We start from the raw sequence: 23373 nt of genomic DNA on the forward strand, positions 1-23373 counted from the left end.
CACACCATATTCTTACCACAACTGGTCTGGATGCTATAATTATGTTCCCAACTCAATAAGGGGGCACAATGAGAGATGAAGCTGAACAGCACTAGAGGCCATGCTACAACTTATGTCATATATGTTAAGGTTTGATTACCTATCACAGTCCCTGTTATTAGTTGAGAGATGAAATTCTGTAATGAGACAGATTCACGTGTCCTGTACGAGAGAAAGTCCAGCTGCATATAGTCCAATAAGTCTGATGAATTGTCAAACTAAAACTGTGATGTGTGTTCTCTCATAAAGATGTCTGTAAAACTTTGCTCAAATTGATTGATGGGTGGCACTAATAAAGTTACAGTCTATTCTCTTTTCGATTGACTGTCACACAACTTGTCACTTTCATTTTTGATTCTCCCCGCCAGCCTGTCAAAGTTATGATGCTATAGCAGAGTCCTCCTAAACCTAAACCATAAAAAAGGTGATCACTGAAGTCCTCACTTTCATTAGTAAATTGTGACATTGATTTGGCTCAGTATGTGTGGTCTTTGCCTCTTAAGATCAAGATTGTTGATTTTTATAACTTTGCCAAAGAGGGATGACGAGGAACAGGCCAGGGAATAAAAACCCAGTACTGATGTCCACCAAACTTAATACATATGGTAAATGCATTAAATTTGTCCACCAGTAATCTGAATGAATGAAAGGCTGTCATGGAGAGTAATTATTTAAGTATGCATTCAGATTCTATACTATTCTTAGTTTGTTTTTACATTAAGATCATAGTTTATGTTATGAACTAAATTATCTGGATTGTGACTATATTCTGTGATGCTCCTGCTGCTTTCTCTTTCCATTCAAACTCTAAAATAACAGTTTGTGAATCTGGAAATGCTTAAGTCATTTGTCAAGTCAACTGACATTGTTTTCTGTTTTATGACTCATACATAGACTTTGTGCACCTACTGGTTGTATAAAAAATGCATTCTGTTCATTTTTTCTGTGTCTGATATGCATGGGTTCTTTTAATTATCTTATTATAGTTGCACTTGTTTCTTTCTATATGTTTTGAGTTCTCAGAGACCGCTAATCTTAATATTCAGAGTATATCTGTCAGACTTTACTGTGATTGGCACCTCAGATCTCAAAGACTATCAAACTCATACATACTTAGTATGTATGTACAGTCAACGTAATGTAAAACTTATCTATGATTAAAAAGAAAAACACTATAATAAAGTACTGTACAAAATACTATACTGTCTGTTTCAAATTTACAGCATGCAGATTGTCAATCTCAGTGGGTCATAAAGCCTCTGAACAGGCCAGTTATTTTGTTATAGATTGACAACCACTCTGACACAGTCACTAACCTTTTGTTGAACATGCAGACCCCAAATCATGGTTTTGACCTTTCCTTCATTTCATACATTCTGACAGTTGGAGCCTTGTGCTGTCAATATTTAGTTTAATTTGGATGGTTTTATGTCTGTCTTTGTAAATCAGCCCTCACAAAAGCCTCTCCCCCTGCACTGCATTAGCCTATCTGTATTAATTCAATAAAACTGTCTGCTTTTTGTCATTTGGTTTCCTACTTTTCTTCGTTTGATACTACTTATTGTGTACCCACTGCCCTTCTAGTTTGATTACAGAGACTTGACTGTGATCACCCATTTGAAAACAAAAGCAGTGAAAATGTGAAAGCTGTTACTGAAATAATACATTGTAGTCAGACAGCAGACACCTTTGGAAAAAAATACAACAGATACCTCTTCTTGTCTGTCAGACGAACCTGAGAGATGATTGTTGAACCTCATCACGGAGAACATTTGTTTACACAAATAAATGTCTCAAAACATACTCAGGCACACAGGCAGCCTCAAGGCGGAGTTGTGGCATTGTGTCTGAGATGAAAGGGGCAAACTCTTTTGCCTCAAGAGATTCAAACTTGGCCCTCAGTGGGCTGTTCCACTGTAATTAATTCAGCTCTATGTGTCAGTATTTTGGAAAGCTCTCCGCATCAACTGCAAATGGATTTGTAAAACTTTCAAAACTTTATTTATGTGCATCAAGGTTCGTAAACCTCCTTCCTAAATTTGTACTTCTTCCTGCTCTCCCGGTGAATGCAGTTTTGTTTGGATTGCCTTTTACTGCACATGCATATTCATGAATGCCTGGTTTGTGTCCTTCCAGTTTCACATTCAGGCATTCGGGGGCACTGAAATACTCTGCAACATCACACAGAAAAGACAAGTCGCTTCGGCTTTCATCCTCAAGCTTCACAACAACATTTCTCTTGCTGCCCATGAAACTGGTAATTTCCTCACACATCTCACAGAATCTGGGCTTTGCTTCTCATAGCAAATAAGACTTCTCCATGCTCTCCTGTACACATGCCTCATGCACCTTTTCATTTATAAGTCATGAGCACCAACTATCTTTGTTTACGTGAGACATACAGCTGTATTTCTCAGTTACTGGACTCCTACCATTGCACATCAAGGCTTTGAAAGTGTGTTGAGTGAAGAGGTGGCACAGAGGCAAAACACTTGCCACTGGAGAATCCCAGGCTCAATTCCCACTTTTGGTACCTGTGGTTTGGTTGTGTGAATCAAACAAACAAACACAGTTGGCTGTGTCCACTGATGGGTAACCAATGAGGAATTGTCTCTTTGTTGTTTGCAAAGCCACACCTTCTCATTGGTCAATGGATGTGATCTTGGGGGATCATCCTAACTTAAATGCATGTTACTGCTGCTTAGTAGAAGGTGCAAAGAGTGATGCTGTGTATATCAGAATACATGCGGCTGTCTACACCCTCTCGAGGCCAGCAGTGGAGTAGAGCAGAGACAAGCACTGCAGGGAAGTGGTCATACCAAACTGTGAAGCAAAAACACACAGGGGGGGTTGAGGGAAAATTAATAAAGTGTGTTGGATGATATGACAGCTCTGTCTGTTTTGTTTGCACTGTGCAGTTATGTGCTCTGTGTGGCAACTGGGACAAGTATTCCACCTAGATGGGCGAGAATGAACTGACAACAGAGATTCATGTCCTGTGCATGCCAAATCAAAATTTCAGATGGGCTGGATTCCACCTGTGCCTCCAGTACAGTGACAGTCAGTCAAGGTTGACAGTGATGGTAATTACACTACCAAACTTACTCAAAATAAAACTTCAATTTGAATGTCAAGGTAATGATAGTACAATTGAAAATAGCTTAGAAATCAAGAGTATGTGTTCTGACTTTGAGTATAAAATTTTATGAATTGAATCGCTAATTTATAATGGACTCCCCTTAATAGATAAAGCTGTCACTATGTTAGTGCTGTGGTCTAATATGAGTGAGATGCTAGGGTAATCTAATGCAAATGTGTATGTCTTGTTGGCAGGCGTGCAGCCTGCTCTAATAGTCCTGCGGTGTTGATTTTGGCACAGTGGCAGTACAAACATGTTGCTGTGGAAGAGGCTACTTCCACCGTAATGTATTTACTGTCTAATTTGTGTCTCAGTGAGAGACCATATATCCTGTTTAGGGAGTGACACCTCTCCTCCTCCACTTTATGGAGCGGCGCAGGCATTTGATGGCGACTTGAACATGCTGCGCTGATGGATGAGCTTGTCAAGGCAGCCCCATGATGCTCTGCTCCCCACAGAATGCACAGGGCTGGAGAAACTCAATCATATAGAAAGGCATCACTTGAAACATAGTGAATAACTCATTCATAACACCTGAAAATAATCATCTTAACAGTATATGCTTCACTTGTGAGGATTGGTTTGCAGTTTATGGTGGGTTAGGCTGTCAACTTTTATTCCATAGTTAAAAACATGACATTTGGCAAAAAATGCTAATTTATTGTGTCGTGACAACTCAGTTTTTTTCAGCTGATAAACATGCCTAAGGTTGAGGCTGTACATAATGTCAACAAGGTGTTTTTTTTTAAATCACACTGTTTGTTGTTCACACTGTTTCTTACCTTCACTAGTCTGCCTCAGCTGCCAGTGTACAATGTTGAACACTGTGCCTCTAATGTCAGGAATTCAGCTCAAGACTGAGAGTTTGATTCCCTGAGGCAAAAGTTCTGAATCGCTGACAGGTGTTTCAAAGTATTCAATTTGTGAGTGTTCTAAAACAAATTCTTGAAACATTGTGCTTTAATATGTCCCTTTGAGTGACTTTCGACATTATTTTTGTGCCCTTTTTTTCACTCTCTGTTTTATAATGCAGAAAATTCCAATCAACAGCATTCCTGACTGATGCCCAAAGCTATTCTATGGGGCTGAATTGTTAACAAGTAGCATTTGAAATTATGATAATTATAGCTTCAGCCTATTACAGTGTTCGTGTGTAACTTGTATTAGCGTTGAGCATATCTGAATACATGTTACTGTAGGGGGTGTAAGGCATCATGCTACACTATAACTGTGTGCTGATGTAAATGTTACCAGCATGAGCAATCAACCTGAGGCAAGCTGGCAACAGAGGCAGCACACACTGGCCTGTAATTCCTCCCAGTTGACTGCAGTAGCAGAAGCAATAAGCTTTCTTACTTACAAAGACTTAGACTCATACAGTCTTGTTGAAAATAACAATGCAGATGGATGGCATGCCAGCTGTGGAACTGAGGTAAATAAATGCATGATCTCTTGGGGGCTGCACAAAAAGTGGCCTTGTCTATTACTTCTTGTTGTTTCCTATTGTTGGTGGACAGTAGATCTGATTTTTAAGATTTCAGTACTTTACACATGAAATAATTCAGTTTCTCTTACAAATCAGTCTGCATTGTTTTCATTTTGGACCCTGATCCAAAATACCTAATTTTGTATAAAAGCAAAATTGTTTCTACACAGCTTTGCTGGTTAAAGGGCCTATTTGTAAGTTTTCACTGTCACCAAATGTGTCTTTTGAGCAGTGGTACTTATTGAGGGCAGTCTGGACACTTCAGTGAGTTGCTATGGGGAAAATGACGAGACTGGGCCGGTTGTGCCATGGCTAGCTGGTTATCAGGCTAACTTCAGTAAAAGAAGTGAGGTGATAGAACTAAAAGCCAAACATTGCTGTCGCTTTTTCACTGCTTGGTGACTAAAGGAATGGTGTTTGATACTGAACTTACAGTGTTTCAACTATACTGGTAAATAAATGGTCGTTAATACCAGTACTGGCTATGTAGTAAATACTTCCTGTAATGTTGATTAAATTGCTGCATTTACAGATTCAACATCCTGTGAATAAATTCAACTCACATGACTAACCAACTAACTAACTAACTAACTACCCCACCCCACCCCCCCACCCCCCAGCTGGAGCCTGCAGGTGGATACTGGGGCTGAAAGAACTGGCAGTAATAATGATGCAGGGCATCAGTGGCATTGACAGGCAGAGGAAGATGTGGGAAATTTTTGCAGCTTAAGAAGACCTCTAAATTGGGAGGGTGTGTGTAGTAGATGATTGTGGAAAGTGAGGCATGTCACGTGTGTATAGCAGTGCAGCTCGAATTTGACTACCTGAACTAGCTCGCAGGCGTCATGCCATAATATGTAGTTGCTGCATGAAATTGTCAGGTTATTCACATCAGTCACTGTAAAATTATGCAAACATGCAAAAGCCTATTGCATATTCACACAATTTGCCATAAATACAAGTCAGCACACATTGTCAGAGTATGGACCTGGACCTGGACCTTGGTCTGACACTGGATATCTCCTGTAGCGCTGCCATATAGCAGCTTTTGTGTTGTTATTCACAGCCATTACACACTGTAATTCGAGCCATTACAGTCTATTCATCAGAGGCACACAATCTAAAATTTCAAATGCATTATTTCCACAATAACTGCACATCAACAGTGCAGTTTAAGTGATATGATATAAACCTATATATGTGCCAGAATAACCACAAAACATAAAACATGCTCATGAAATGAAAGAGATCTCTGCATGCATATTTATATAATATTATTTAACAGGTAATAGTGCTAAAAAGCCTGCAAATAAAATGTCAGCCAGTGTCTGGGTGAAAAGTGGCACATGCATCTATACAGGCAGCGACTGATGTCTACTAAAACTCTGACAGCTGACAGGTAAATTGTGAAATATTGCATGGATCTGTCAAGCATCTCATACCCACCTCCTCTCTCCACTCCTAGTGAACTCAAGTGTGGTTTCCGCAGTAAACACAAAAGGTCTTTAAGACAGGCAGCAGAGGGAGGGACAACACACACCATATTTGCTTTTCATATTAAGGAACGTTAAGGATTGGTAAAGAATTACAACACTGACTGCCAAAGTTGTCTTAGAGAGACTCATTCCAGCACACTCACGCCAATAACCAACCGCATCTAACAGTTTGATCAGGCAACATTTCCAAATGAAATCACAATAAAAACTACATATTGATTTTTGAGCCTTGTAACTCGTGATGTGAATGCAACCCCACTTTTCTGCCAGACAACAGTGTTGTCATCGAAGAACACCTTGTTTCCTCTCAGTGATGCTTTTACAGATGCATCACTCAGTGCTGTTTGAAAGGGTAGGAATTCTTTCAGGGTGTGTGGTTTATGGCAGTAATACACTTTTGGAAAAACATTTAGATTACATGACAAATACAAATCTCACATCCATCAAATCCGTAGTGGCACTGATTCCCCCCTCCTCTTGCATGAGTTGTCCCAAAAATACATACACAGTATTTCTGTGGCTGTGTGACCCTGAGAGTATGTCTGGGTGATTTTATGACACTCACAAAAAAATTTGCCAGTTTTGCTGACTGCATGTCTTACACTGTCAGTGGTGCATAACGGATTTCCCCATTCAAACATGCTTGTATATACTGTCTCTACACACGCTCCTCTAGTGCACTGAGGAAAACAAATTCAGGAAACAAGTGTTTTGTAGCAGGAATGACATGGCAGGTGAAACATGCCGGTGTTGAATCAGATTCGGCTGCATCCCAGAAAAACATACTTTCTGATTGATTTATGTCTCCCGACATGGTTTAGAATGTGTCCTTTTTCACTGTGGTGTTATGCTATTGCTATTCAGGTGACTAAATAATTCAGTATACAGTTGTCAAACAAATGACAACTCTTTTGGAGATATGCTCTTTGCTTTAACTGCGGAACATGTTTTGTGTGAGGTATCAGTGCCGGGCATTCCTGGTTGCTTTTAGCATTAGATTGATAATTGGTTGTCATTTGACTTGGTGCTTTCATGAGGTGATGTGTGAAATACTCTTTGTTTTATTGAGTTGCATAGCTGCATAGAAGACAGAAATCGATGTAACATAATGAATGCAGTTATCTCAGTTTTACTTTGAACAAAACACAAAAGGCCCTGATTTTAAGTGTTCTTATACTCATAAAAACGTAACTGTATATCTGAAGTTTTGGTGTCTCACTCATGTTTTATATTATTTTGTAACAAATAAAATTATTAATGTTCATTAAGTTAAGCACTTTCAACAGATCAGTTGCATTTCCATTAGCTCCATTTTATTTTATTCTCTCAGCACTTGTATGACTTAGATTCATACTATGCAGGCTTTTCACACCCACAGTGAAATTCACATGTCAGTGCTTGATGTTTTTAAAGTGGTGAGGGCAGTTGTAAAGGGAAGTGACTCCCTGTCTCTCATCTCCTTAAAAAGCAACCTGTGCGTGAACTTTACAGGACAGAAGCACTCCAAAGACGAGTAACAAGTATATTTAGCTGCAGTGTGTCCCTGGCCACAGAGAACTGTATTTGCTTCAAACTCTGGCATGTAAGAAACTGCTCAGACTCTTATTCTGCCATTCCCTTCAGTGTAGCCAGAAACTGATTTAACTTAAACTGTGACTGATAAGAGACCTAGACAAACAATACTCTTGAAGACAAGGTGCGATCAAAAAGTTCTGAGTGGTTCTGCTGCTAATGAACAGAGCATGGCACAATAATGTTGAAGATTGCAAAGATCTCCTGCACCAGGAACTGGACGACCCATCCGTTATATCAATGATCATGAGGGTTGGGTCTGTGGCTTCGACCCCAAGACAAAACAGCAGTCTTCGCAATGGAAGAGGCACATCAGTTCAGGAGTGCAACCAAGAGCATGCTTGTCGTTTCCATTGACATGTGTGCAGTTGGGGTTGTGCAAGGAGAATTCAGACTGTTGCTGAGTTCCACTGCTTCGCTCTGAGGCGTCTGAGGGAGGACATTCAGCACAAATGACCTGAACTGTGACAAGATGGCAATTGGGTGCTCTATCATGACAGCGTGTCTGCTCACAGTGTGTTGAAAACGTGCATGTTTTTTGGCTTCACCAGCATAATGGTCACTCCACATCCACCACACTTCCCAGATTTGGTTTTGACACAGTAAAGGAGATCCAGAGCAAGTCACAGATGTCACTTGATGCATTTACAGGATGGGACCTCTGGGGAGCATTCCAAGCATTGGTGCATCACTGCACACAGTGACTACTTCTAAGGTGGTAGTAGTAGGTACAGTTGTTAGTTTTTTCTAGGGGCAGTCTCACAACCTTTTGATGGCACCTTATATCTACCTGTCCCCAGTGATTGCTCTAACAGGTCAAAACTAGCAACCACCATTTTTTTAGCTCACTGTGTTTATTCCATACAATACAAAATTCCAATCAGCAGTTTAGCTTTTTTTCTGACAGTTCCAGTTTTCACTCTGAGGCAAAGTTTCTACACTGTGGCATTAGTATGGTTGGATGGAGATGTCAGGATGACAAAATGTTGTGCGTCAGATTAAAAATCTGACCACATGATTCATAAAGGTCCATCACTCAGTCAAATGACAGACCCTACAAGGTACATTTTAGGGAAGGATAGCCTGCAGACAATGAATCTAACACGAAAACACAACTGCCATGATATAAGGATGTTCTTTTAGCTTAAGATAAGGATAGTTTAAAAGGATTTCTATGCCGCTCAGATAAGAAATACGTGACCTTTAAAAAAAGGTTTGGAGATAAAAATCTAAAAGGCTCTTTATATAAAACTCATTGAGCTTGGTTTTTGACTTTCATTGTGAACAAAAACAGCATAGGTAAGAGGTAAATGGCTGCTGGCAGTAGCAGGTAGGGATGATCAATACATGGTAGCTTTTATCACATAAAGGAAAAAAAACATCAACTCACAGTTTTTCCTTGTCAGAAAACACAAATTTAAGCATTCTGTTTTTTTTATAGGTGCCCAGGTTGTTAATTGAATTGGAAAATGAATTACAGACAGTATATGTAGATCTTTAAGTCATCATAAGTCATTCAATTAATTTTTTCCATAAAATTTTACAATCATAAATGATATTCATTTTCCTATCAATGTTTGACAAACAACCGTTAGAGGAATTAAAAGGAGAAATATAAACAATCAATTCCATGTTTGTTGCACCTTGTTGCTGTCCCTTGCTGTGCATCTGTTTCTGTCCACAGGAGAAGCTGGTTAGTCAGTCGAAGGAGAGATAAAGGCTCTCTCCTATTCAGTAATTGGCAACATGTCAGTTTTTTCATTTTGTCTGCAGTATCAGATGTGCGTTCAACTTCACAAAAGATTCAAACTGCTTTTTAAAAATAATACCTGTATTGACATTTTTAGTCAAAGGAAGACATTAGGATCGAACGTATCAACACTTCAGTATTGACTTGCACATTTTAACACTCTGGAGGGTTGCACATGGATATAGACAAACATATTCACACTTATATTCACACCTGTGTACAGTTTGCAGTTTAAAGTTCATCTGAGCTGCATGTCTTTGGATGGTGGGAGATGTATTGAGCTGACAAAGAAAAAAAAATTGAAATAAACAGCAGAATTCAAACCTGTGGGCTCATCTTGCTGTGAGGCAACATGATAATCAGTAAAAAACACTGTATGTGTCAACATATACAGTGGTTAGGCAAACAGAAAATACCCAATGAATATAATTAACATTTTTCATGTATTCAGTTGTAATTGTACAGTATTGCACTGTATGTCATACATGAAGTAATTTACAAACTAGTCACACTTCACAGTTGACCCTTTTACAATACTGATATGCCCTCCAGTTTCTTTCCACGTCATTTGCAGCAGAATATTTCCATCATCTCTGTTCTTCATCCTGCAATTATGTCCTCAATCAAAGCTTAATTTGGTGTGCTTCACTTCCCATTGCATACCACATTTGTGAAAAGTAAAAAATCATTTCAGTCCATTCCTTATACCACTGAGCACAGAATAACAGTATCAGGAAACAACTAAGCCCAACTTGTCAGTAATTCAATGTCTCCATTAAAGGATCATGATCTGTTTCATGATTCACGATGGCCATGCAGGAGAGTCATGTAATTGGAGTATATGAAAAGTGATGGCTCTCTCAACAGGATTTCATCTCTGTTATCGGAGTAGTTACCGTTCCAGTGTCACTTCTTCTTTCCCTTTCTACTTGCACATCATATACACATCAAAGTCATATTCCAGCAGTGCACTGCAGTAATGAATGCCCTACATTTTTGCTGCTTAAATTTGATGATGTCCCGTTGAAGTCTTTTTTTCACTGGTTTTTCTTCATGTTCTAATTTCACCAGGTTTCTGATAATGTAAGTTTATTATATCATAGTTATTCCAGAATTAAAGTTGCATTGCAATTAACTATGTTACTAGAATTTTGCTGATGTGGAGAGCTTCTTTGTTCAGGCATGATTTTTTTGAATCAGGGAAGGATTTCGAGAGAGTGATAATTATTTAGTTGTAGAAATAAGAGTAGAGCATGTGTAGGGCAAAATAACCTCGTTTTTGTCCAAAACCTGTTCAGTGTCATGTCAGTGACCCACCATGTTTGCCTGCGTGGGATGTTCCTGCAATATGATGAACATGGCCACTGTAGTTTATGTTGAGTTAGTTCCCAATTCACTAGCATGCTGCAGCACACACTCACAAGGTGTGCATTAAACCACAGCTATAAAACAGTGACCAACAAATGCAGTATTTACTCCTTTGCTATTTCTGTGATAAGTTCTTTCATTTACGGAAACCGACGAGCCACGCACACACAAATAAGTTGTGTGTACTGAGAGGAGGACAAACTTGTTTTTGTTGAGAATAAACATATAGAAAAGTGCCAGTCTTATCATTTAAAGTCTCTCAGCTCAAAAACATATGTTTTTTGTTACTCTTCGATGTTTGACCTTCACTGTGCAGAATGATGTATGTGCAGAGTTTGACACCCGAAGGCAGTTTTCACATTCATCTGCTGAAAGGGGAAAGTTTCTCTGTGCTCACCATAAATCTGAGTTTAACACGTTCACACACAAGATGATTTTGTAACATGACAACTAGTTTGGAAACCAATCATGGCCTGATAGGATGTGATGTGGAAACCTAAAACCTCCTGAGAATAAACTTTTCAGTGAAGTGGGAGACATTTTGCATCCAGCAGTTAATCTTTTGAAATGAAAACCATTTGTATATTCATAGTTTGTGCATTGTACAGTGTGGGAGATGGAGTAAATGTAATTTAGCTTTTTGTGTTTAAAAAAAAAAAAAAAAACATATCAGAAACAAATTATTATGCCAGGCAGAGTATTTTCATATGCTCTCAGGCATTTCTGGAGGGTATGGTAAAAGTGTTAGTTTTAGTTTTATGATTATACTTAAAACAATAAAGTGGTAAAGTAACATTTTAAGGTCTTTATATTTTTACAGAGGTCATTTTTAACAAAGATCAAGCTAGACATAGCTTACAGACATAGCTTTTCCATCCTGAGGCTGGAACCTTGTCACTCAATAGAAAAATCTTTGCTTTATGTGAATGAGCCATCCCAAGTTTTGATGTATAACCACTTTAGAGCATATTAAGTACTAGTTACATTCAGCCTAAATATAATTTCCAGGAATGGAACAAAACATTGAGACAGAGAGATTGCAGTGACATGGGCAGCTATGTGTGAAGACATAAGAGCATTGGACAGAATAAAAAATTGCTTGTATATACAAGAAAAGAATAGTGATGATAATGTCACTTAACAGACCACTGCCAAATATTGGAGACAAGTAAAATAGATATAAACCACTACATGCTTTTCAACACAGATGTGGCCTCAAGATAATTAATCTGTCAGCAGGATCATAATACAGAGTCATTAGTATTATTTTAGGTACCATAGCACAGGAAAAGTATTTCTGTGATTTAAACAGAGGGCATGAGTCAAGTCTCTAAAATCTGACAAGGAACAAAAGCTCAAATGATGCTGTATGGAAGTCTGAAGTATTAAAAACGTAATGATGACTGTAGTAGAAGCACAGATTCCTTGACCACAGTGACCTCTTCAGCTCAAGTGTTAATTGAAAAAGACAAAAAGAAAAACAAGCAAGTATAATCTGACTGACTGCAAAAGTCCATTTGAAGCCTGACTAGACCTAAAAGACACTCTGAAGCTCCTCATTTAGGTGTTACAGTACCGGTGCCATCATGTCTAGACTAATGTTTTTTTTTTAGTAAAGAAAACTTATTTTCATTTCTCTAGTGTGAGTTTGTTGAACTAATTACACCTGTTGACATGCAACATTAAAACCACTGAAAGGTGAAATAAATAACATCTCATTACAACGCATTGTTCTGCTAGGAAACGTTGGCTCCTGGCATTCATCTGGATGTACTACCCACCTAAATATTGTTGCAGACCAAGCATACCCCGCATGGTAGCTACACTCCCCAATTACAGGGGCCTCCCACAGCTAGACTGTGTGGCAGCCACACCACAATAAAATGTTTAGAAATGGCCCTAGGAACAGAACAAAGAGTCCAAGGCATTGACCTGGTTACTAGACTCCCCAGATCCCAATCTGATCAAGCATCTGTGGGACCTGTCTAATATTGTGCAAGTCCCACTCCTACCACTAAAATGGCTCTGACCCATCGGGGCATGGACACGGGGCCTCTGGGGGTGTCCTGTGTTGTCTGGCACTAAGACATTGGAAATGGATCCTTTGGGTCATGTGGGTTGTGGGGCCTCCATGGATCTGGGTTGTTCCAGAGCATCAGACAGATATTCAGTCAGATTGGGATGTAGGGATTCTTGTTTAGTCAATGTTTAGGTGGGTGATACATGTCAAGTATCATCCAGATAAATGCCAGGACCTGTTTCCCAGCAGAACATTGCACTTTAATAAGATGATCATTGTTATTCACTTCACCTATCAGAGGTCTTAATTTTGTGGCTGATCAGTGCATAGTCTTCAGTTAAATCATGTGCAACTATTCTCATAGCTGTTCCTTGAGCAATAAACAGATTATAGCCTTGTTTTATGTCCCCGTCATTTCAATTCAGTCGCAGTCTGTGTCCCTGGCAGCAGATCTATAATAGGTCTAAGAGTCATTTGGTAAGATCAAGGGTGAAATCAGCTAGTGATCAGTGGTTTGCTTTAACGCTTATGCTTCGCCCAAGCAGTCTGATTGCCACTTAAGTGTGAAGGGCCTGTGGGCACCCCCTCGGTTCTGGTGCCGATGCAAAAAAAAAAAAAAAAGCTTTACTTACGTTTTCATCTCATATAAAGCAACCATATTTAGAAACGCATGATGGGCTGTTGATGCACATGAATTCATTCCATATTTGCTGGGTGAATTGGCATGTGGGTCCCTCTGTGGATAGCGATACAATGCGTTATGATGTTTTGCAGAATTTCTTGCCTGATGCTGTGTCCAGACGCTGTCTTCTTTCCTTCAACCATTGCTGCAGTCTATGATGGTGCATATTAATGCTTTTTTTTTTTTTTCACTAACGGGGAGCTCCCAAGGTGATAAGGTTGGCGAATAGGGTCATCAAGCCAAGGGTTCTGTGAGTAGCCTCTGTCCCCTAATGATGAAATTAATGTGATGAAAGGTTGAGAGCACACAGGTTTGGAGTTACTAAATGTCAAGTCTCATGCTTACCAACAAGACAGCTATCCTTGAGGATAAGATAGGAAACTGGATTACATTTTCAAAATCAACAGAATGAGGACTTGTTTCTAACAAATGTGTCTGCCATGTTCACTGACCACACAGATTGCTATACAGTTTCTGCCTGTATCAAAAAAACAAACAAACTTGTTTTTGGTTATGCTGATGAAGTCACAGAACTTGGTTAGAAGCAAAAGTCAAGAGTCCTTGAAGTATAAGATAGAACATGTTTACTTTATTAACATCCATCCTCTAATCCTACAGTCTTTTCTAACCCTAACCAAAGTGTTTTTGTGACTTTATTCTAAACACATGCTAGATGCAAACTCCTGTCTCCTGGACCAAAGTCATGCATTTTGTACGCCCACCATCTCCGACCTCCTTCCTACGCTGTGTGTGTATGCGGTACACAAACCTAGCACTTCACACCTGGAAAAACATTGCCACTTAATGTAATGCAGGCAGTTATAGTTCCTTCAAAACACCCTATATATGGCAAAACTAATTTCTAGTCTATAAACATAATTTCTTGGAGATCTTCGAGATTGAAGACAAGCAGTTAAGTAAAAGGTTTCCACACAGACATCTTTGATTAATAGATGATGACCAACACAAGCAGTCTGCACACAGACAGTGACTATTTCTATGTCCCAGTAAATGGAAATATATAGTTGAGAGATTGCACTCATTTTTGGCTTTACATCCAAATCAAGTATAATTTCTGGTTAAACTAGCAGTTTCTTGACATGTACAAGTTATCTACTTCAAGTCTGTGATATAATCATGTTCAATAAATTTTATTTAGTATAATGTTATTACAGACATTAGAAATGATGGCCCAAATCTGTTAAAATAATATCTAGATTATGCTAAACTGGGATTATCCTTCCACACCAAACAAAACTGATAACAATGTAACAACAGAGTAACTACTATATATTGCTCTGTCATTTCATTTCATTACAATATTTTCTTTATTTGTCTGTGAAGCCTTTTTAATAATACTTAATAGAGTTGAAGCAATAACAAATACAAGCTGTCACTTGCTGTGGGCTACTATTATTTTGAAAAGCTCAGTTGTAGTTATTGCTCCAATTCATCCCATGATTTCCCAAGCACCAGACATGCACCAAGAAAGGTTTATTAAGATCTAATATCATTATCACTGATTTCATTTGTGTATGATCACATTTTGATATCGAAACCCCTGACAATGTAAGGCTTAAAGTGTGCAGAGAGCAAGTTTCTTTCCTCAGCTTCAAACTTTTAAATATCTCAACCATATTAAAATGTAAAGATCTGATAAAAAATGCTCACTGTGTGTTTTAGTCACTTAGACCTCATGAAATATTTCCCAGAGTGCAATGAAGCGACCAAATGAGGCGAGTGGATGACTTCTTCCAGGCCTGGCCACAGCTCTCACATTAGACAGCCCATCAACAGGCACATTTGCACAGGGGGGAAAACACTAATGGTGTGATTAGGCTGGAGGTGAATCTCAAGGCCTCAGACAGCAGTTTACATCTTGGCATCCAATGACCACAGAAAATGTACTATAGTGTCCAGCTTACTATTGCACTATATTGGTTTGCCATTTATAGTAAATGTACTATTTGAGGAAAAACATAATTAAATATCATCTTCATACCAACATTAGAAAATAAGGAATATTTCCAACATAAGACGTGAATCTTTAAAGTTGAAAGAATGCCACATGGCAAATCTTTTAATCCTTCACAATCTGTGCTGCAATGTAAACCAGGGACATACAGGATGGATGAAGCCGTTTCCATCCATCTGGGTTCAAAGATCCAGTGCAGTTGTACACAGTAAGTCGGCAACTTGTGCTTTATATTATGTGAAAAGGATGAAAAATTTAAGATGAATGATGATAATAATAATTTAAAAAAATACTTTAGGAAAAGGTAGTGTAGCTCAGGAAAATGATCTTGTGAGGCTAGAGGCTATTCAGTACCACTCCAGGTCAGCTTTATCAGGAAATATTGGCAAGTGTATCCTAAGTAGCAAATAACCTGTAATGTTTCACAATGAACTCCCATTCCCTTTGTCAATTTCAGTCAGTTTTACTTCTTGCATTTCAAATATTTCTGGAATCTGGCAGATATTATATAGGATTACAACAACAACACATATAACTGTATGATCTTCAATGAACCTACTTGTGATGAATAGATTGGTTGGTGACTAATCTATTATTATTTATGACATCTACCAAGCAAAATACCAAACATTCATTTGTTCCTGCTTTTCAACCCTGATGTTTTGCTGCTTTTTTATATTATTTTTACATTTTGGACTGCCAGGTGAACAAAAACAAACCATTGAAAGAAATCAGCAGAATAATCTGACAAAGATAATCATTAGCTGCTGATGTGAAACTGCAATAGTTTCACTTTAATATATAAGTAAATTAATCTATAGGACACAATAACATTTCTCTATAGTCATGAGGAAGTAATTATCAGACTGACCTGGGAATTCCAATGCAGAGTTCAGCACCACTGTGGAATTCTAAGGTCAAAATAAAAGTCAGTTGCAAGATCTAAGGGTGTCTTTTCTTCTTCTTGCTGATATGGATTGTTTATTTTGCAGGCGTCACTATTTCAGAGAGTGCAAAAGGCAGGTATGTTTCCTATTGTTTGAGAATACACAGTGCAGTGCAAAAGCTGTCGACAGCACTTTCATACTATAATAGCTGTGAGGGAGAGAAGAAATGGATATGAGGAGCCATACATGCCTTTGTCCATTGTACTCACTTTTCGCTCCCCCACAGGCCCTCAACAGTTTCTGCCATGTGGCACACGAAATGCTGGCTGGAGATAGAGCCCAACTGGAGGAGAGCACTTTGATGAGGATCCAAATATTCCTAGAGAGGAATCACTTCTTGAATATTGTTTTCCAAACATCTCTTTCCATGTCGAAATGTAATAGAAGATAACCGCACACAAAGAACCAACAGTGTAAAAACATGCAATGTCAAAGTGTCTTATCAGTCATAGAAAGGAGCTGTCTTTCAGCCATGCGAGGCACGGCAGTGGTTAAAAGAACAAGCTTGTGCCAAGAAATGGTGCTTTCTTCAGCAGCAGCAAATCTGGTCAGGAGGCTGAGAGAGGAGCGACCTCACCTCTGTCATCCACCATAGCTGAAATGCCCCTGAGCAGGGCATTAAACAAGGCATAGAGAAACTGCAGTTGTAGATCTGCTCTGAGGCCAACAAGACAAGGTTGTACTGTTTGCACTTGGTAGCTTCAAGAGTGTGGGTACACATAGCCTATAACTTCCCCCCACAGCTATTGCTGTAAATAGGGATGTATTTTTAGCAAATATGGCTTGTTAAATCTGGAATAAGAATTCAAGTTTATCGAACACTGCCTCTGCAGTGACAGTGGAGTCAGTAAAGTCCCATAGTATCTTAAAGGTGGATGCCTCCTTGCACTCCAGGCAGTATATTTTTCTGTGTATGTAAGGCATAAGCACAAGTTTAGTCAGCAGTCTTGTAAATTTGGCATAATAGAGAGTGTCACCATCCCAACATCTTGTGCTCAGCAGGAAGTAACTCGACTCCCTGGTGTTGGTCTTGTTTAGTTTCTATGGTGGTGTGCAATGTAATGAATGATATGCTTGTAGTTTTTCCTTATGTGCCAGTATAAATGGCAAGCATATATTTGTACAAAGAAATACTTCTGCAGAGGCTGTGTGGGAGGAAAAGGCAGAGAGAGGAAGGGGAGAAGGGGTAATTGTTTGAGAGCTTGTTATATCATCACGGAGTAATAATTGCTGTAATTAGTGAGAATGTACATCCATCTCCTTCAGATCGGCTCATGGAAAAAGAGGGATAAATTTGACAATAGGGCAAACAGATTGTTTTGTTGCAAAGCTTGCTTAGAGTTTAAAATCATATCAGATGTGGGGCAAATCTCCTCTGTATTCAAGCAGTCAGTGATAAGAGTCTCTGGCGATCCATAATGTTTGTCTGCAGTAATTAACTTGAGGTGAAGATTATGGGAGATTTCTTCTCTAGTGTGTACACATCATGCAGAATTCATATTCTGACCTAAGCCCAAAACAATGGGCTTCGTTTATAGCTTCTGCTCCAGCTGATGGAGAATGGGTTTGACAGCGATCAAAACTGCACAGTAATCTACCCAGCTGGCATTTGTCATTGATATGTATTTATGGCAAACGCACCATGCATTTTAATGCATGTTTGCATTATACGCAAGAGAACAAAAGGAGAGATTTGCAATGTTACTGCAAGAGCCAGGTTGACAGAAGAAGTTCATATTATTGACTGTCAATATCCGGGTAGTCATACTATATCAAGGTATCATGCCTGTCATTTCTTCTCACGGAAATATGTCTGTATGTTGCTTCAGCTGCGGAGATCTCTTTGTCTTTTTCTGGTGACATTGTCTCAGCTGGATGGAGGCCATTTGTGTGAATTCCATATAGTATTTCTGAGAGGTATCTCTGCGACACTGTATCATGTGGGCTTAACTAACATTTAACTTTTTGTCTTTTTTTATTGCTTAATTGAATTTAATAAAAGAACAAGTTCAGTCATCGTCTGCAGTAGTTTAATAGATATGCATAATGGAGGAGGGATCTCGTCTCCTTTTGGGGATGGGGAAAAAAATATGACATAATGGCCAAATAAAGGTCATGACCTTTTACTGAGCAAATAATTAACCTATTCACACACAAAAAATGAAGGTTAAAGCTGCCAATGTCAGTTGTTTTCAATTCTGTTTCATATTGATCTGTAAAATGGATTCAAATAGATTAGTGAGTATCAGACATTTCATATACTGTATTACATATAGACACATGCTGCGGGTGAATTATTTTCTTTAATGGTTTAATGGTTTGAACTGGGAGGGTAACAGTGGCTGATGTTGTCCTTTACTGAGGAGACATTGAATGTGATATTGCACTATACAAACAGTCTTAACTTGTCAAAAGCTCCTGATGTCAGTGGTGCTATAGGCTGTGAGAGATGCACTTAGTGTAGGAATGCTATACTGCTGCTGGGCTTGCATGAATAGCACTTGGATTTAAATATGGAGAGCCATGTCCTTTTATGATTACACATTAGCAGCTTCAAGAACAATTGTAAGCTGTATGTGCCACTTTCCAGTTAATCCATTATACATCCATCACCCATCTTACAGAAGCCACCTCTTGTGCTCTCTGAGCACGGCCCAAGCCACGGAAAGGGTTTGACTGTGGAAGCTCCTGCTATTAACAGAATTAACTCCAGCCAGGAGCACAGTTCAGGGAGAACACACCAATTCCATTATCTCAGCTGGACGGAGGCCATTCTCTCTCTGCCACTCTGCAGCCAAAGTGCTCCAAGCATGGAGCCTACCAAACCCATTGTACAGAGACACAACATGCACCAACTCTCAAATGCACTCTATCAAAGCCTTTCTGCTTGAAATATTCATCTACCTGGAAAACCACATTTAAATCTTTTGAAAAAAATCAAATAAAAAGGTACAAATATATAATTCGTTTTTCCTTTTACTGAGTGAGTTAAGTGAACTACAGTGAACTCAGAAATATTTGGTGCACTTTAGTTTACATAAATACCCTTTCCCATGACATTCAAAACATTTTTTTTCCTCAGCTGTCCTTACCTTTGAATAAATATGAAGAGCTTCTCTTAGTGGACTCAGTGAGCAAGTCACAATGCTGATAATTTGTTCCCTGTTCTCAAAATATTGAGTGTTTCTGTAAAAATAGTTGTACATATCTCCTTAAAACATATATTACTGTATATACTCAATATTTTTTTTTAGATACATGCCTTCTGCTGCTCAGGAACACTAATACCAGTGCTAACAAGGAAAGTTGTAAAATATGCTTCAGCTATGTTAACCATATATAAATATTACTGAAGAAAAACACTCCACTCCAAGCAGGTTGACTTTTCCCTTGAACTCAGAGGAGGATGCATGGTTTGTTTGTGCTTCACAGTCAATTTGCCACTTACAAAGTCACAATACAGTGAGGAGACAGAGATACTGAAAAGTGTAATTATTATTATTACTGCTTTAGAAAATTTGTGCAGTTCATAGCATAAGGTAATTTATAATGGAGATAGTTATAATTGATTGTGTAAAGAGGGCTGACAATTTTATAAAATGTATTATTATGACTGGGATTATGGGCAGAAATATCTATCACTAGAGACTGAATCTGAATCATTTATATTTGAATTGATACTGTTTATAATGTCTGCACTAGCCCATAGCCATGCCATCTTTCATTTATGTTCATGAGCTATGCCATATTAACCTGCTTAACCTTCATCAGTTTTCACCTGTATAAAGCTTCTTCTAAATTTGCGTATGTTATATAAACCTGTGAATTGAGCCTTTGGTCATGCTTCCACCTGCTGACAACTGACAATGTTCAGCAGTATCAAGTCCAGAAACCAGAGAGTATAGTGAAATTTTCCTCAAGAATCAGACGTATGTCTCAGTACACTGAATTTGAATTACAAAAACTGAATGTGGAAGTGTATAGAAAGTTGAATTTTCAGTGAGGATCTGATACAGTTTAAGAGGAAATGAAATCATAATCTTACACTCAGTTTCAAGTTTATTGGAATACAGTTGCAAAATAATAAATTCAGTATCAACTTATGCTATTCAGATTCGGTTTTCCAATGCAGTTAGTCAAATTAAACAATACAAATTCAAGTTATGTGATTCAAACTCAGTTTTTAATGCAATCATTCAAGTTGAATGATTCATATTAATATTAATTATTCAAATTCAGTTTCTAGCAACACATATTTCTTTCCATGCGAAACTGCTAGCTCAGTCTGCCAGCCCATTCATTTTGGTAGGAAAAGAGTGAAATATCTGGAATTGCTATTTATGAAGGCAGTGGCAAGTGGCTCCTTCATCAAACAGCAGACATATCCTTGCTCCAGTCATGTAACTAAGTCTAAATTACAAGATGAGAAACTACTGTAATACTAATATAGTAATGTAATATACTAATGAATGCAGGTGGTGGTAGGGTTTAAGCAGCTTTTACAGTGCAGCATAGGTAAACGATTGGCATTTCCTGTTCACATTTTGTTTGACCTATGGTTATTCACCCTAATTTATCGATTGAACAGTTTGTGATGGACAATTAAAAAAATGTCTGTTAATTGCCTGTTAAGGTTCATGTCAATGAAGAGTTGATAAATGGCAAATGTACCTTAAATCTGGATGCAAGTGTGCACTCTAAGCCAAGGGCAGTTAAAGACTTATTGTGAATGCCTGAAGGCTTTATTTGCACATATCATTTGATATGGTAACTCTTGTCATCTTATCATAAAAAGTTATCACAAAGCAATATTTCTAGATGCTGTTTAAACCTAAAAATATCTCCTATGTGTTTTTGACTGAATTGATGGAGTATGTTTCATCATTTCTTTATCATTTTACATTATGTTTTTTAGGAATATCCTTGAACAGAAATGTCACATTTAAAAGTAAAGTAGAATCATTATGCTGAGAGCAGATAATAAGAACCTTTATGGACTTGCTGCTGTTTTTCACCCAGGTTTGTGCTTGGTAATGGAACCCACCACCCGCCCACTTTTAAAGGAAAGTTATTTGTCAGCTAAATAGCTTACTTTTGTGCTATATAGAAACCCATTATGTCCTTGCACGCATGCAACACGCCATTAGCATATGTAATATTTCTGTTCAGTTTTAATGTTGAATTCATAACAAATAAGGACTTGTTTGTTTTTCCTCCTGGCTGTTGTTAAAACAGGATCAGATAGAGTTAGAAAGAATGATACAGCCTGCAGGCAAGGCAAGGAGAAAGGAGAGAAGGTAATGATTAATTTGGGCTATAATAAAGTATTATCACATAGAGCATGTCATTAGTATTTGAAGACTGTTTTACACAAATTTGCCTCTTGGCTAGACAGGCTTTGGAAAGCATGTTTGTGTAGTTGTCTCCTCCAACATGGCCTCCTGTAACCACAAAGCTGGAGAAACATTGGAAAAAGCCCAATGTTACTGTTGTACTGTGACTTGTTTACAATATCCAGTAATAAGACACAAATTTATTACCATTTGTTTGACACACAGCAACTGTTGTTCCTTCCAACATAGAGAGGGTGAAAATAAGCATTCTGGAGCATTCTGTGAAAACCCTCCATTCTTTCTAAGCACAAAAACAGAACAAATTTATGTCTTAGTGGTTTTCAGTACAGGCATCAAAGAGAGAAACAGACACAATGAGAGCCAGGCAACAAGAGGGAAGAACAGCTAAGACTGCACACTGTGAACCGCATTGTTATTTCATACAGCACACTTCTGTGACATTTTCTGCAACATACATGGGTAATTCATAGCAAGTGCAAGATCAAAACAATAAAATAAATTGTCGGAGAATCATATTGAGGTTGTCAATACACTGATCCCAGGGGAGGCAGAGGAGGAATCAAAGAGAGGGAAAAAGGGAAAGCATTACAGAGAAAGTAAGTGACCAGGTAGCTCATATTATCAAATAGAGCATGTCATTGGTGTTATTTTCTGCAATTTCCTCCCCCAGGCAATCCATTCTGAATGACAGAAAATGTTGATGTGATACAGACTGATGACAAAATGAACCACTTCCAAATGATTCATATTTGAAAGTAGATGTGTGAAACCACAATAGATTCAAAAACACTGCTTTTAAAAATCTGAATTAAATGTACTGAAAATCTAACTTTTACCAGCGGGCATCTGTTTATGCCCAAGCAAGCTGAAACTAAAAGTGCATTTAATGAGGCATACCTTGCAGTGATCCTCAGTGTCAAACAGTCTACATATTGTAATTTTCACCTTTCACTGTCTTCACATCAATAAAACTGGATGGTAGACTCCTACACTTTGGTTATAATGAAAACCTGCGTTCTCAGGGGCCACTGATTTAAAGAGGTTTAAGAATGTAAACTGTGAAACGAGTTACTGTTGAAAACCTGCCTGTCTGCCTGGAGCACCAAGTATGATACATAGATTTCAAAAGATTTGTGGGAGAAAATTCATACAACCTTGCATATCTCACTGGCATTGGTGTAGAAATGAGGTATTCAGTGTACTTTCTCTTTAATTTTACAATGAACATCTGAAGAAGTTGAACACAAGTAAGAATGTACCTTCTTAACTGATGATGATGATGATGATGATGACAATGGTAATGATCAAAGTTTCTTTTTCTTTGAAACCCCAGTAACTGGAACAACAGTGCAACGATGATTCTTTTCATTCTTGCAAGCTGTTGAACTGCAGTGAATACACTCAGGACTGGTTCATTTAATTCATGATAAATTCCTGTGAATGTGGCTGATCAACCGCACTTTTCTGGAGAGCATCCAGGCAGAAGTGAAGTAATTCCCAAAGGTAGACAGAAAATAATTGTGTTTGTCCTGAATACTCGTATTG

This window comes from Lates calcarifer, linkage group LG20 (assembly GCF_001640805.2).
Source record: "Lates calcarifer isolate ASB-BC8 linkage group LG20, TLL_Latcal_v3, whole genome shotgun sequence".
Taxonomy (NCBI): Eukaryota; Metazoa; Chordata; class Actinopteri; family Centropomidae; genus Lates; species Lates calcarifer.